Source organism: Montipora foliosa, chromosome 14, assembly GCF_036669935.1.
Source record: "Montipora foliosa isolate CH-2021 chromosome 14, ASM3666993v2, whole genome shotgun sequence".
NCBI classification, from domain to species: domain Eukaryota; kingdom Metazoa; phylum Cnidaria; class Anthozoa; order Scleractinia; family Acroporidae; genus Montipora; species Montipora foliosa.
The window spans coordinates 9,100,087-9,115,464 of record NC_090882.1 but is presented as its reverse complement, the minus strand read 5'-3'; the positions used below and the strand labels follow the sequence as shown (position 1 = coordinate 9,115,464).

Below are 15,378 nucleotides of genomic sequence, written 5' to 3'. Positions count from 1 at the left end.
AATCCATGAACTAACTCTATCATTTGAATCGGCTGTGACTACTGATAAAGCTGGAATTAATGCAATGCTGATTTTGTCTAACACTGGTATACCAGGTAGACTGTTCGAAATAATAAAAGTCGATCTGTCTAACTTTAAATCCAGTTGTGATTTTATCACAACATGGTTGTCGTTTTCAGCAGCTTTTGCGATGACATTTTTGTCAGTTTCCACATGACCATCATCATTTATTGAAAATGTGGTATCGAAAGTCCAATCTTCTGAACTTGAATGATAGTCTATGGTATATTCTATTTTATTTCCATTTTCGTCTAGAAGATGACTGCCGTCTGATTGTTCAACATATAATGTCATATATCATTGTGTCATATTATTTTCAATTGTTGAACGTTTTATATCGGATTACGAATTTGAATCTCTTATTTTTTCCGTCCGAAAAATTTATTCTGATATAATTTACGTTTCGAAAATATCTATTAACATTAACAGTAATAGTTTTGGTTGTAAAAGAAATATTGTAAATCGCCGATGTGTTTGTTTGGATGACTAAACGATGATTGCTTACTAATGAATAAGTTTCTTTGGAATGCAGTTGTATTGAACTTATGTAAATTTCATTGAACTTCATAATGTCTCCATATATTGTCAAAAAGTCGCATGAATTGATTGCTTCAGCAGTATACCCCCATATGAAAGCCGGTAAAACACTGTCGATTATTGATGCAGACAAACCCGAAATCTTGTTGCCATTCATATTAATTGGTACATGCATTTGGAGTTGATTGTTTGCAACCTCGAAAGCCTTTTCATAATCATATATGGTAAAATCGAGATTGTTTTTTGCTTCATCTTTGATTCCATAAATCAGAACATGTAAAGGTAATAGACTAGGACTAAGGTTGTCAAAACTACTCTGAACATTGACATATAACCTTCTTTGAATTGATGGAGATATGCCGTCTGGAGAAAGATTCAATACACTTCGATAATATTTATGATCGGTATTGATTTTTATTGTGTATGATTTATCAATATTCATATTCAGTTTTTCAAATGTTATATTAAAAGAATCAAATTCTACATCATATCTACCATCTTTTTCGAAATACACTTCAATACAAACAGTGTAATCATCACTCATATTGTCACGTATCAACTTAAACAAATTGAAATCAAACCTTCCTTTGAACAGACTAGAACCATCATTTGTTTTTTGAACCTTTAAAGAGAACGCTTTTTTGTTGGTTTTATGAGGTGAGTCGTTATAGGTGATTAAATTCACGTCCTGTAGTCCATAATCTTCAGTGAATTCTCCATCATCCATAGCATAGGCTAGTACATTTTTGCGGTTTTGATGTGTGCTTATAAGACTCTCCGCTATTTTTTGGTCTGTATATCGATTATTTTCGGTACTTACAGTTGAAAAAGCATCATTTACTTGCTTCAAAGTAATGGCATCTTGATTATGTGTGGCTCTTCCGAGATTTGTTATTCGTTGATTGTTCATATTGAGGTCTCCCGTCATGGCTGACGATCCATCTTTTTGTAAATATCTCCCATCTCCATAATTACGATCAAATATTTGATCACCAGCATTAGGAATCCCAATGTTGTAAAAACGCCGGTCTAACATACTTACTTCACCGTATTGGTTTGTTTGGAGAAAGTTGTCGGTAAAGAACTTGTAACTCATTGCTTGATTTTTTCCCTCATCACTACCGAATTTTTTTTCAGGATCTTTTAAATTTTCAATGAAATTTGTACTCATATTTAAATCTGCTATCATGGAATTTGAACCGTCTATTTGCAAATAATCACTCATGTCACCTATATGTGTTTCAAGGTATCGTTTATTTACAGCGTCAGTGTTTCCTGTTGGGTCGGCTATATTGATTATTCGTTTATTGTTCATATCCAAATTTCCAGTCATTTTAGAGGATCCGTCTAAACGAAGTGAATCTAAAAATAATCGATCAACGTAACCTTTTCCAGTGGCATCATTTCTACCTGTCGGATTAGCAAGATTGACGATCTTTTTTTGTGACATATTTAAATTTCCAGTCATGTCCTGCGAACCATCACGGAGCACAACCCGATTTGTATTGGGTTTGGTTGATAAACCAGTTTGTAATTGGTGTTTTGTAACAGCGTCAGAATTGCCAGTGCCTTCAGCAAGATTGCTGATTTTATTATTTCCAAAGTCAAAATTGCCAGTTACGGAAATACTTCCATCTTTTTTCAAATAATTAGCCAGCTCCGTTTTGTCAGCTTTAAAATTAAAAGAGCTGTCGACGTAAAATTTATTGGAAGCGTCTGAATGCAATATTGGATCTTTCACTCCTAAGATTCTTTGATTTTTCATGTCGATTGGATTTTGCAATTCTATTTTACCATCGTCAGTATTGAGCACCATGTAAAAACTATGCAAATGCTCACTACTGACAGCGTCACTGTGGCCATGTCTAGCAGGAGCGATATTCTCAACACGTCTGTTATCCATATTGAGGGCTCCAGTCATTTCATTGCTCCCATCTATTTTCAAACACCCAGAAACCTCTTTATCGACATAACTCTTGGTGCTCGCGTCATTATTTGTTTGAGGTGCATCTAAATTTCTCAGTTTTTTATTCTGCATATCATAATCGCCGTCATCAGTAAGTTTAAAACCGACACCAGGCAATCCTTTTACTATTTCGACAACTTTTTCATGCGAAAATGTGTCTTCAGGTAATTTACCATTTGAGTAACTCATATATACAATTGGTTTATATTTTTTCATCGAAATTCTTTTTCACTCGTTTCTTGGGTTTGTCAATGTATACAAAATCGAAAGGATCTCTAGTTGCTTTCTCGTATAATTGTTTTGAGACATTGTTTTCACGACATATGAGATTTTTTTCATTAGTACTCGGGAAATCATAAATGGCAAAATGCGAGCAGTTTAATCTAATGTCTTTTGGTGTCTTATAGTAGCTTTGACTCAAATATATGGCACAGCAGTTTTTATGTCTCCCCTGTATAAAATAGTCAACTAATGGTTTTTGGTTTTTATCACATACGAAATCGTCGAATATCACAATTTTTTGATTGTCACCATTGAGATTTTTTACAGGAATTATTTTATCATTGCTTGCTTCAATGATATCATAACCAGCTTCATCACTAATTGGTTCGAAATCATCCATGAGATTCTGATACTTTGACTGCTCTAAGTTTTTGGCATAAAGGTATATTTTATCAAAATACAACAGATCGTAAATCATATGCATCAGTGTATTGGTTTTTCCCGAACCAGAAGGTCCACAAATGAGCATGCGAAAGCATCGATCAGGCATAAAATCATGTAGTTGTGTGAAGTTTGTGACAACATCGTCGCCAGTATCATAATTAGGTATCTTCATTTATATTAAATCGTTACATTGTTTCGATAAAATGATGTAGTTAAACATGGTGTTCAACATGGTGTTCAACACAGTGTAAAACGTTATTTTTTATATATGAATTTCCATTTTATGTAACGTAACAATATAACAATAAATGAGTTTACTTAAGTGGAAAGAACTCGCAAAGAGTAAATCTGAATTAGGGGACAAGATCAATTATGTCCATAATGCAATTACAAAACATGATATCGATCAAAAGACCAGTCAACAGGGATTTTCAAAAGTATTCCAACCAATTACAAGTAAATTAGATGATGTTATTGATAGTAATCAGGCTTTAAGGTTGCCAAGGAAAAAACGACCACTGAAGAAAGGAGAAGTTCCTGATTACGGCATTGATGTAGAGGATGAAGTTCCAGATATGAATCTTGGTGATCTATTTGAACAACCTGTTTTGCCACAGCAAGAAAAACAACTGGTGCCAAAACCACCAACATATGAAGAATCTTTACAAGATCTTCTGGAAGGAAAAAAGGAGATGTATGTTGATCCTAAGTACTTTCCTGAAGAACCGGGATTGCCACCAGAATATGATGACGATGATGAGGTAGATTATGGATTAGATGATGAAGATATGGATGATGAGATATTAGGTGATCTTGGTATACCAAATTATGATTCTGTTGAAAAGGTAATAAATCAACAAGAAATGACTGAACGAAAAAACAAAAAATATCTCAATAAGATCGTCAATGCGGCTAAATTTAAAAGAAATCAATTGAAAGCCTACAAAGGAAACGTTACAAAGCAATACAAAAGTGGGAATATAACGGAAGCTGATAGGCAAGAGGAAAACAAAAGAGTGGATCGCGCTATGAAAACTCTAAATGAATACATAAAACATTATCAAAACAAAATGAAAACAATGGAAGGTTCTGGTAGGAAAAAACAAAAAGGTGGTAATGTGATATTTTTTAACAAACCGAAAGAACTCATAAAAAAATTGGATTTGATCATTGGTGAGATATTGGCTGGCAATACAAGCATTGACATGCGAAATATGGGTGTTTCTATATTGGACACATTATTGAAAATGACAACAATTAACAAATCACAATATGGTAAATTATACAAACAATATTTCCAAATTTAATGTAACTTCATTATATAATGGAACGAGAGATAGTTTTATCATCTTACAGTGTGAAAAATAAAGGGGATAATAAACCAGAAGATTTTACAACAAATTTCACCAGACCTGTAACTCTAGACAATAATAAGCACTACGTTATCGGTCTTAACAGAGTCATTAACATGTCATTCACTTGGTTCAATGTCAATGCTGGGTACAAAAATCAATTAATCAAATACAGCTCCAATAATGGTTCAACTTTTAAGGACATTACCTTTCCAGCTGGGGTATGGAATTATACGGACTTTGACAGACATATTAAAAATGTGACGAAAACTGGTGATACGTATCCGATGACTCTTGAATTCAACGAAACAACATTCAGAGTAACGGTTACATTAGCTGCAAATTACCAACTCGATTTAAGAGCAAGTAATTTTAATGACCTGATCGGTTTTGATAAAAAGATATTAGCAAGTGGAACGCATATTGGACCAAGAGTGCCGAATCTCAGTCAAGACACAGACGTACTCAATATTCATTGCGATTTGGTCAACGAAAGTTTAGTTGACGGCGAAGAAACAGACATCATTTATTCATTCTCAACTAGTGTACTAAAACCAAGTTACTCCTTCACCCTCGAACCACAAAGAGTTACATTTAATCCTGTGAACAAAACTACAATTTCATCAATCAGAATCATGATAACAGATGGAAAAAGAAGATTAGTGGATCTAAATGGAGCAGATACGTCTTTTTCACTAATTCTAAAAAGTATCTAATGTAAAAGTATAATGAAACCGTATGAATTTAAGAGGTTTTACCATCCAAAACTTGGTAAATTTGTATTTCAACACAAAGGGTCTGGACTTATCGTTGACAATATTTTCAAACCGTTAAAGAGTGTGGCATCATCTGTTTTCAAGAAATTCGCCAAGCCATTAGCCAAGAAGGCATTAGAATCAGGGGTTTCCCATGCAGGTGATAAAATTGGCAAGACGGTGGCAGAAAAGTCAGGAGACCTAATAATGAAAAAATTAGCCAATTTGAGAAAAGGAGCCACAACACCAACACAAAAAGCAATTGTTCCATCCTTGCCCATTGAACAGAAACAGCAAGATGAAAGCGCTGACATGATACTAAATAGATTGATATCCGGATCTGGAAGAAGGCGTAGATTTTTCAAATAAATAACATGACAGCAAAATTATATAATACAATAGTATAAATGGCTTTTAGAACAAGTGAATTATTGCAAAGAAATGAGTTGGTGCGTTTCCAACTTGATGATGTAATTAGAGCCCCAGGTAACGGTCAACATCAAGAAAAGAACGGTTATAGATTCACCATCAACGACCGGAGTTCTTTCTATGATTGGTACAATGCTTATTTCGAGGTTCAATTCCAGTTACAAAAAACAGCAGATGGAGCCGGTTACGCAGCAGCCGATAGAATAACGGTGATAAACGGATCTCATTCATTGATCGCTCATATGATGATTAAAAGTGCTGGGAAAATTGTTTATGACACTGACAATCTACATAAGGTCACTTTTGTGAAGAATCTGTTGGAATATTCTGATGATTACTCAAGAAGCGTAGCTAAAAACAGTTTTTGGTATTTAGACACAGATGGTACGACAGCCAATACTAATTCAGGATATGAATCTAGAAGAGTGCTTACACAAGCTACCAACGATGATGGAACGGGAGGAGCAAAAGATGTGAATTTGATCATACCTCTCAATCGTTACAGTTTTTTTGAAGAGTTGCAGGATAAAATGTTGGTTCCTATGCAGTTACAATTCAATTTGAATCTCCAGAACGACAATGAACTCATCAATAGGGCAGCAGCAGCAGATGCCGGAAGAGTAGTGATTAACAGATTTCTACTATGGGTTCCAAAATTAACACCAAAAGACAGTATGTACGACAAATTTGTAAGCTCTTTCATGAAAGAACACAAATGGACATATCAGCGTGAACTATATGCAGTGTCAGCACCTGCTAGAGTCAGTGGTTTTTTTCAGATTTCTTCCAGTATTGACAATGTCAAAGCAATTTTTGTTTATCTACAACGGGCTAAAACCAGAGTTGCAACTCAAAATCCATATATACTTGATACCTTCAAACTGAATGAAGCAAACGCAAACAGTTATTTAACAACATGCAGACTCGAATATGGCAATGGTGTTTTCTACCCAGAAACAGAATATGACAGTGAAAGCAAAGTGAGAATATTCAATGATCTGATGTCGTATGCAATGCGAAAAAATGATTACAACACCGGAACCCAGTTGAATCTTGCTAATTATAACAGCCTGTATCCACTAATCTATTTCGATCTGTCATATCAGGCAGAGAAAGTAACAAGAGACCCTAAACAGTTGATTTTCAGGTATAAAATAAGTGCCAATAGTGCAGCAGATTTCAATGTCCATGCAGTTGTATTGTACGAAGAGTCGGTTGTTATTGACAAGGTGGGTAATGAATTGGTGATAGTTTAAGCCCGCAACTGAAACAGTAATATGAAATCAAGTGAATGACTCCCATTTATTTACAATCGGAATTATATAACATATATTATATGACTAAACTTCATGAAATCAACGTAAGACTTTCAGATAATCAAAAAAAGAATCTGAGTAATGCTTACCATAAAAGGGAAACAATTGTTCTAAGACTGACAAATGATTCTCTTAATGGAAACGACACTCTTTATGTTCCAGCAATGGTGAAAAAAAGATTGCAAAAAAATCGACAATTGAACAAAGGAATGGACATTAAGCTTGCTAAGACCAATATCAGAAAACAAGTAGGCGGAAGTCTTTTGAGCACCGTATTGTCACTTGGTATGAGAGCTCTTCCAGCAATTGGTAAAACCCTTGGGTTGAGTGCTCTTGGTGGTTTAGCAGAAGCCGGAGCTAAAAAATTGTTAGGATCTGGTCAAAAAGGTGGTGCTATGCCATTACCCATGATGATACCTTTCAATGCAATCAATAAACTAATGCCATATCTAAACATGTTCACTACAAAACAGCAAAGAGACATAATGAATGCGGCTCAAACAGGATCTGGCGTTAAAATAACACCGACCAAAACACAATCAGGTGGATTTTTAGGCACTCTGTTAGCTAGCATTGGAATTCCTTTGGCTTTGAATCTTGTCAAAAAGCTAACGGGAAGAGGAGCACCTAGGGTAGGTAGACCACCTTCGTCGAAAAAGGATGGTACAGGTGCACCTAGAATGGGAATGCCCCCTCCATTTTATAGTTATCCGCCATATGTGACTGGTAATGGTAGAAAAAAAAAAACATCCTCGACCAAAAAAGGACAAGGGTTACTATTGGGAAAAAACAGTCCATTCAATGGCATACCCATTTTGGGGGCAATATTGTAAAACCAAAATTTCACAAAAACATACCTATGTCCAATCACGATCTGAAAAAATGGTGTAAATATTTAAACATACCAATCAATGATGTACTGTCAAGAGATGAAAAAGTTCCACATAACCATAAACAGGCGTTATTTATTTACAATCTGGAACCAGCTTATATGTCAGGATCTCACTGGGTAGCCACTTATGTTAAGGATAATGTGATAAATTATTTTGATTCGTTTGGTATGCCACCTTTTCAAGAGATTGTAAATCACGCCAAAAAGAAAAATCTGACTTTGTTACATCAAAACAATCAGATACAAAACATACAAACAACAACTTGTGGGTATTTCTGTTTATACTTTCTGAATGAAATGAATAAGGGTAATTCGTATTATGATTTATTGCAAGTATTCGACATAAATGATACAATGAAAAATGAGAAATTTATCGAATATTATTTCAGAAATATCTAACTTATATGTATTATGAAATCATATTGTGTTAAACAAAAGAAAGTGACTGAATGTGTTGAACCTTCAGGTTACAAAACAGCTAAAAATGGTAGACTAATGTTCTTTTGCACTTGTGCTGAATGTGGTATTACAAAGACCAAATTTGTCAAACAACAGGGAAACTAAACAGCCCGTTGGGAGCGGGCTTATTTGGTGATATCGCTAATGCAGGAACAGAATTATTTTTAACCAAAGGAGTACCTTATCTTGGCAAAAAAGCAGTTGAAATGGGAAGATATTATGGTTCCGAATTAATGAGAGACCCAAAATTGCAGAAAAAAGCAATCGATTATGGTTTGAGAAAAATGAATCCTCTACTTCATAAAGTGGGATCAGAAGCTCTCAATCAATTGTCAACAAAAATAAGACCCAAGAAAAAATACACCACAAACAGAAAAGATCTTGATGGCGGTGCTGTTGACATTCACAAAGCTATTGGTAAATTACCGAAACCAAAAGGCGGATGGACACTTCCTGGGCATCATTACACCGGACCTTATAATGATTTAGAAAATCAACTGAAGTATGACCCAAAAACTGGTCAAATATTGGAAATATATGATATGCCCACTGGAAAAACTGATGCAATAGCAATGCAACACGATGTTGATTATTCAGTATGTAAGGATGATAGGAAATGTAAAAACAAAGCAGATAGGAAAATGGTCCAAGCTTTAGACAACGTACCGTATAATGAAAGACAATGGGGGCATTGGTTGGCAAGAAATGTTATCAATACAAAGCAGAAACTAGGTCTTGGAGTTTCAAAAAACGGAAAAAGCCGTCAGGTAACTGGCAAGAAAAATTAGCAGATGAATTGCATGCATCTATAAGACGCAACTTTACTCGGCGGCGTGTAATCGTAAATCATATCGATGAAATATGGGCAAGTGATCTAGTTGAAATGCAACAGTTTAGCAAATGGAATAAAGGTTATCGGTATCTTCTTATGGTCATTGATGTTTTCAGTAAATACGGTTGGATTGTCCCATTGAAGGACAAGAAAGGTGAATCTGTCACTGAAGCATTTAAAACAATATTCAAGGAAGGTAGAAAACCACAGTATTTATGGGTTGATAAGGGTAAAGAGTTCTATAACAAACACTTGAAGGACTTATTAGAGAAAAATGGAATACATATGTACTCCACTGAAAATGAGGAGAAATCCTCAGTGGTCGAAAGATGGAATAGAACAATCAAGTCCAAAATGTGGAAGCAGTTCACAGTTCAAGGTAATACAATGTATCTCGATATGCTGTCCAAACTAGTGAAACAGTATAATAATACAAAACATTCAAGCATAAAGATGACACCTGCAGAAGCATCTAATAAGAGGAATGAAGGTATAGTTTACTTCAATCTATATGGTGATATGGAGCCATTAAAACAGAAACCTAAATTCAAAACAGGTGACCAGGTTCGAATATCCAAGTATAAACGGAATGTGTTCGATAAAGGATATACTCCAAACTGGACCGAAGAAGTGTTTACAGTTGATAAGATCCAATACACTAATCCAATAACATACAAACTAAAAGATCTCAGAGGTGAAGAGATACAAGGCAGTTTTTATGAACCTGAATTATTAAAAGCAAAGCAGGATATTTTCCGTATTGACAAAGTGATCAGAAGAGACTACAAAAAGAAACAAGCTTTGGTAAAATGGAAGGGATACAGTGATGAATTCAACAGTTGGATACCATTGAAAGACATTGAAAACATATGAATTGTGGTCGAACAAACGCGCATAAAGACTTATAAAAAATAAAAATATATACTTATATTATATGGACAAGTTTGAAAATGAAGAAAAGTTTGGTTTCTATTATGAGAGCGATCAAGACTCTGGTTCAGATTCCGATTGGACGCCATCGCAAGAAAGTATATCTGAAGAAAGCTGCTCAAGTTCGCAAGAATCTGAGTCGTCACAAGACAGTGATGAATCTGTGTAAGTAATAATTATATGACCTTCAAAGGAAGCCAAATAATAGAAACCATGGTTGTCAGAAAAGTAGTCACAGAAATGATTTGTGACGTGATAGTGAATAACGCGGCTTACATGCATTACGTGCGAACAAAAGGGATGCCATTGTTGTATCGTGCATTGAAAACAAAAGGACCGGAAGAGAAATCAAGAGAATGTTTCATAACATAGATGCCAAAATGACTTTTTTGTTTAGAGAGTTTGAAAGATATAATAATTTTTTGAAGCCATTGAAATTGCTGCAAAATACATAAAAATAAAATATATAGTAATATAATATGGAAGATCGAAGACCAGTTGGCCGTCCAAGATTCTACACTGCAGAAGAAAGAAGAAAAATAAAAACAGACTACATGTTGCATAAAGAATGGTACTGTAAAATATGCAACAATGGTAGAAACTACACTCTTGCTGGCAAACATTGCCATTTAAAAACAAAGAAACATTTCAAAAATTCATTTACATATAATACGGGTTACATTTATGATAAACATGAAAATAGCAATTAATTTATTCATATCACTTCTCTTTTAAAAAAGTCAAATACATACTTCCCGTATGTGTTGAACTGTAAACGCACCATAATTTGACTTAAAGAATTATTATCTATAGATATATTATAATGGCAAATAATATGATAAATATTATGAACCGAAGTTCGCTTCAAAATCTGAGCAAAGAAGAATTAATAGAATTGATTATAAAACAAAATACAAAACCAGTGCCCGCACCGAGGACAAAAACAAGACCGATCTCAAAACCAAGAAAGAGTGTAAAAGAACTTGTTGACTATTTTGAGAGGCAGAGACTGCCTGCTCCTCCTTCTGAATGGCTGGAAGAAATAGAACAATTAAACAGACCAGTGCCAGCACCTAGATCCAAAAAACGACCAATTCCATTACCGAGGACCATAATACAAGAAACGAACAAAGCTTTAAAAGGGTTTACGAAGTCTTATGAAATCAACATAAAAAACAGCAAAGACCCACTTATGCAACTGCAAAATACAAGAAAGGCTGTTGCCATTCACATTGGAAAAATATTAAAGTCAATGAAAGGTCTAAAGTTTGTTGAAACACTGAGGGTCACATTTGAAAAGCAAACAGGGCGAGAAGAAAAAATCATCAAAACGGCTTATTTCAACAGTCAACCACAAACAATAACAAATGACACACAAATTGAACTGGCTTTGTCTTTGTCAAAACAAGTCATACTAAACAAGATTGCAGTTTGGATTTCAGAGGGATCTGGTTGGACTATTCAATCTGTTGAAAATCATTATATCAATGTGGTAAAATACGAGCCAATGAAAGGATCTTCTTACATCAAATTACCAAATGAACTCAAACACAGTGCAAAAGGATTGATCAACATGAAAAATGAGGATAATGAATGCTTCAGGTGGAGCCACATAAGACATCTTAATCCTCAAGACAAATACCCACAGAGAATCAAAAAATCAGACAAAGCATTCATTGAAAAATTGAATTATTCAGGAATTGAATTTCCAGTGACTACCAAACAGTACAACAAAATAGAAAAGCAAAATGAAATTAACATCAATGTATTTGGTTATGAAAACAAACAAAAATATCCCATTTATGTGTCAAAAGAAAAGTATGAAGATTGTATGAATCTGCTTCTTATAACAGAAAATGAAAACAAGCATTATGTGTTGATCAAAGATTTCAACAAATTCATGTACAATCAAACAAAACACAAGGAAAGGAAGCACTTCTGTATGCATTGCTTACAATGTTTCAGTTCTGAAAGAGTATTAACTGATCATAAAGAAAACTGCATACAAGTAAATGGCACACAAGCTATCAAAATGCCAACAAAAGATGATAACATACTAAAATTCAATAATTTCCATAAACAACTACCAGTACCATTCATCATTTATGCAGATTTTGAAGCTATAACAGAAAAGATATCCGGTTGCCAACCTAATGATGATAAATCGTACACAGAGGCTTATCAGAGACACACAGACTGTGGTTATGGATATAAGGTTGTGTGTTGTTATGATGATAAATACACAAAACCAGTACAAATTTATAGAGGTGAAAAAGCTGTTTACAAATTTATGGAAGCTATGCTAGAGGAAGTTAAATATTGCAAGAAGATCATGAAAAAATATTTCAATAAACCATTGAGAATGACTGAAGATGATGAAAAAGAATTTCAAAAAGCTAATGAATGTCATATCTGCAATAAAAAATACAATGAAAATGATGTGAGAGTTAGAGACCATTGCCATATCACAGGTAAATACAGAGGATCAGCTCACCAAGATTGTAACCTAAATTTCAGATTGACTGAGAAAATACCAGTTATGTTTCACAATCTCCGTGGGTATGACAGTCATTTTATAATGCAAGAAATTGGTGAGATAGTTAAAAAGCATACATACACAAACAAGAAAGGTGAAACATGCCAAATGAATATCAATGCCATACCAAACAACATGGAAAAGTATATGGCTTTCATGCTTGGTAATCATCTGACCTTTATTGATAGTTTTCAATTCATGAGCTCAAGTCTTGATAAACTGGTGAGCAACCTACCAAAAGAAGCATTAATATATACTTCTCAAAAATTCAAAGGTAAAGAGCTTGATTTGATGAGTAAGAAGGGAGTATACCCATATGACTTTATGGACAGTTTTGAAAAATTCAATGAAAAGCTGCCACCAAAAGAAGAATTTTACAGTATATTAAATGATGAGCATATCTCAGGTGATCAATACAAACATGCTCAAAATGTATGGAACACTTTTGATCTAAAAAATATGGGCGAGTACCATGACTTATATCTTAAATCTGACATCCTTCTGTTAGCTGATGTGTTTGAAAACTTTCGAAAGACCTGTCTGCAATACTACAAACTAGACCCCTGTCATTATTTTACCAGTCCTGGGCTTTCTTGGGATGCTATGTTAAAGATGACTGACATTAAATTGGAGCTTATGACTGATATTGATATGTTTCAATTCATCGAAAAGGGCATGCGTGGTGGTACATCATACATAGCAAATCGATACGGCAAAGCTAATAATAGATACATGAAAACGTATGATGAGAAGGCGCCCTCAAAGTATATAATGTATCTAGATGCTAACAATCTGTATGGTTGGGCAATGAGCCAATACCTTCCAACTGGTGGTTTTAAATGGTTGGCTAAAAACCAGATTGATAAGATAGACCTAGCCAAGTATAAAGAAGATAGCAATAAAGGTTTGATATTAGAAGTTGATTTGGAATATCCCAAAGAATTACACGATCTGCATAATGATTATCCGCTAGCAGCCGAAAAGGTCAAAGTCAACAAAGATATGCTTTCTAATTATTGCCAAGAAATAGCCAATAAATTCAAAGTGTCAACTGGCTTAGTTCATAAACTGATACCTACATTAAGCAACAAAGAAAAGTATGTTCTTCATTATAGGAACCTACAATTGTACACCGATCTTGGTTTGAAAATAACCAAAATCCATCGAGTTCTAAAGTTCAATCAGTCACCATGGTTGAAAGAATACATTGATTTCAACACACAGAAGAGAACCAATGCTAAAAATGCTTTTGAAAAAGACTTCTTCAAGCTTATGAATAACAGTGTATTTGGGAAAACAATGGAAAATATCAGAAAGCGAGTAGATGTCAGATTAGTAACTGATAAAAACAAACTGTCAAAAATGGCTGCCAAACCAACATATGTTAGTAGTAAGATCTTCAATAAAAATCTAGTGGCAGTGCATAAAATCAAAGAAACACTAACCCTAAACAGGCCGGCATATGTGGGTATGTGTATCCTAGATCTTAGCAAGACACTAATGTATGATTTTCATTATAACTACATCAAACAAAAATACGGTAGCAAAGCGAAATTATTATTCACAGACACAGACAGCTTGACCTATGAAATTGAAACCAGTGATGCGTACCAAGACTTTTGGAATGATAAAGACAAATTCGATAACAGTGATTATCCCGAAGATTCACAATATTTCGACAAGACAAACAAAAAAGTAATCGGTAAATTCAAAGACGAGGCAGCAGGTATACCAATAACCGAATTCGTCGGATTGCGATCGAAAATGTATTCATATATGAAAGACAATGACAAAGGCGGAAAGACCGCTAAGGGTATTAAAAAGAATATCATCAAAAAGAACATAACTCATGAAAATTATAAAAACGTACTGTTTAATAACAAGCAACTGCATCACACCATGAAAACGATTAGAAGCAACTTACATCAACTTGGAAGCTATGAGCTTAATAAAGTATCATTATCTTGCTTCGATGACAAGCGGTACATTCACAATAATGGTGTGACAAGTCATGCATACGGTCATTACAACATTAACACACTAAAATAACATTTCTTTTAAAGGATTGAACACAAAATGTCCAACCAGAAAAAAACCAAAATTTGAACCATTTGGTTGTATTTTTGGTTTTGGTTAATTTATGGGTTAACTTTTCATTGGTTGAAAATCACGGGGAAACCCCCTTTATTTATTTCCGAGAATGCCATGCTTTGTGATTTTTCTAAGAAAGTCACGCATTTTAAATAACATATAGTTCCAAAATAAATTTTGCGTTGGATCCATTCTGCCTCGCCACGGCATAGATTCGCAGAAATATAAAACATATAGATTTCCAAGAATATGAGACCGAAAATACGAGATCAAAAATATGTAACCGTCAAATGTAAAGTAGTATGGAGTTGGGTTGGGATGAGAGCATTTTTACAAAATGATCTCATACCCCCAACTCCTATACTACTAACACTTGTTGCACCTACAGGTAGATTGTCAGTCTGCATAAATTACATGCATTGTAAATTTATGTAAATGTTTCTGCTCAGAGCCTGGCCTCTGTAATCACTTAAATGTCCTTGAATGCAAGTTTTTAGATGCATGCCCAATTTTGATATACTGTAAAGGAAAGTAAAGTATAGGAGAGGAACTTTATT

The 15,378-nt window shown here is 34.4% G+C and overlaps 1 protein-coding gene across 1 annotated transcript in view; it reads left to right on the top strand.

Annotated features, from left to right (window-relative positions):
• LOC137984831 (hyccin-like) overlaps positions 1 to 15,378 on the top strand; it is a 39,710-nt gene that overhangs the window by 11,048 nt on the left and 13,284 nt on the right. The gene's annotated exons all lie outside the window — the stretch shown is intronic.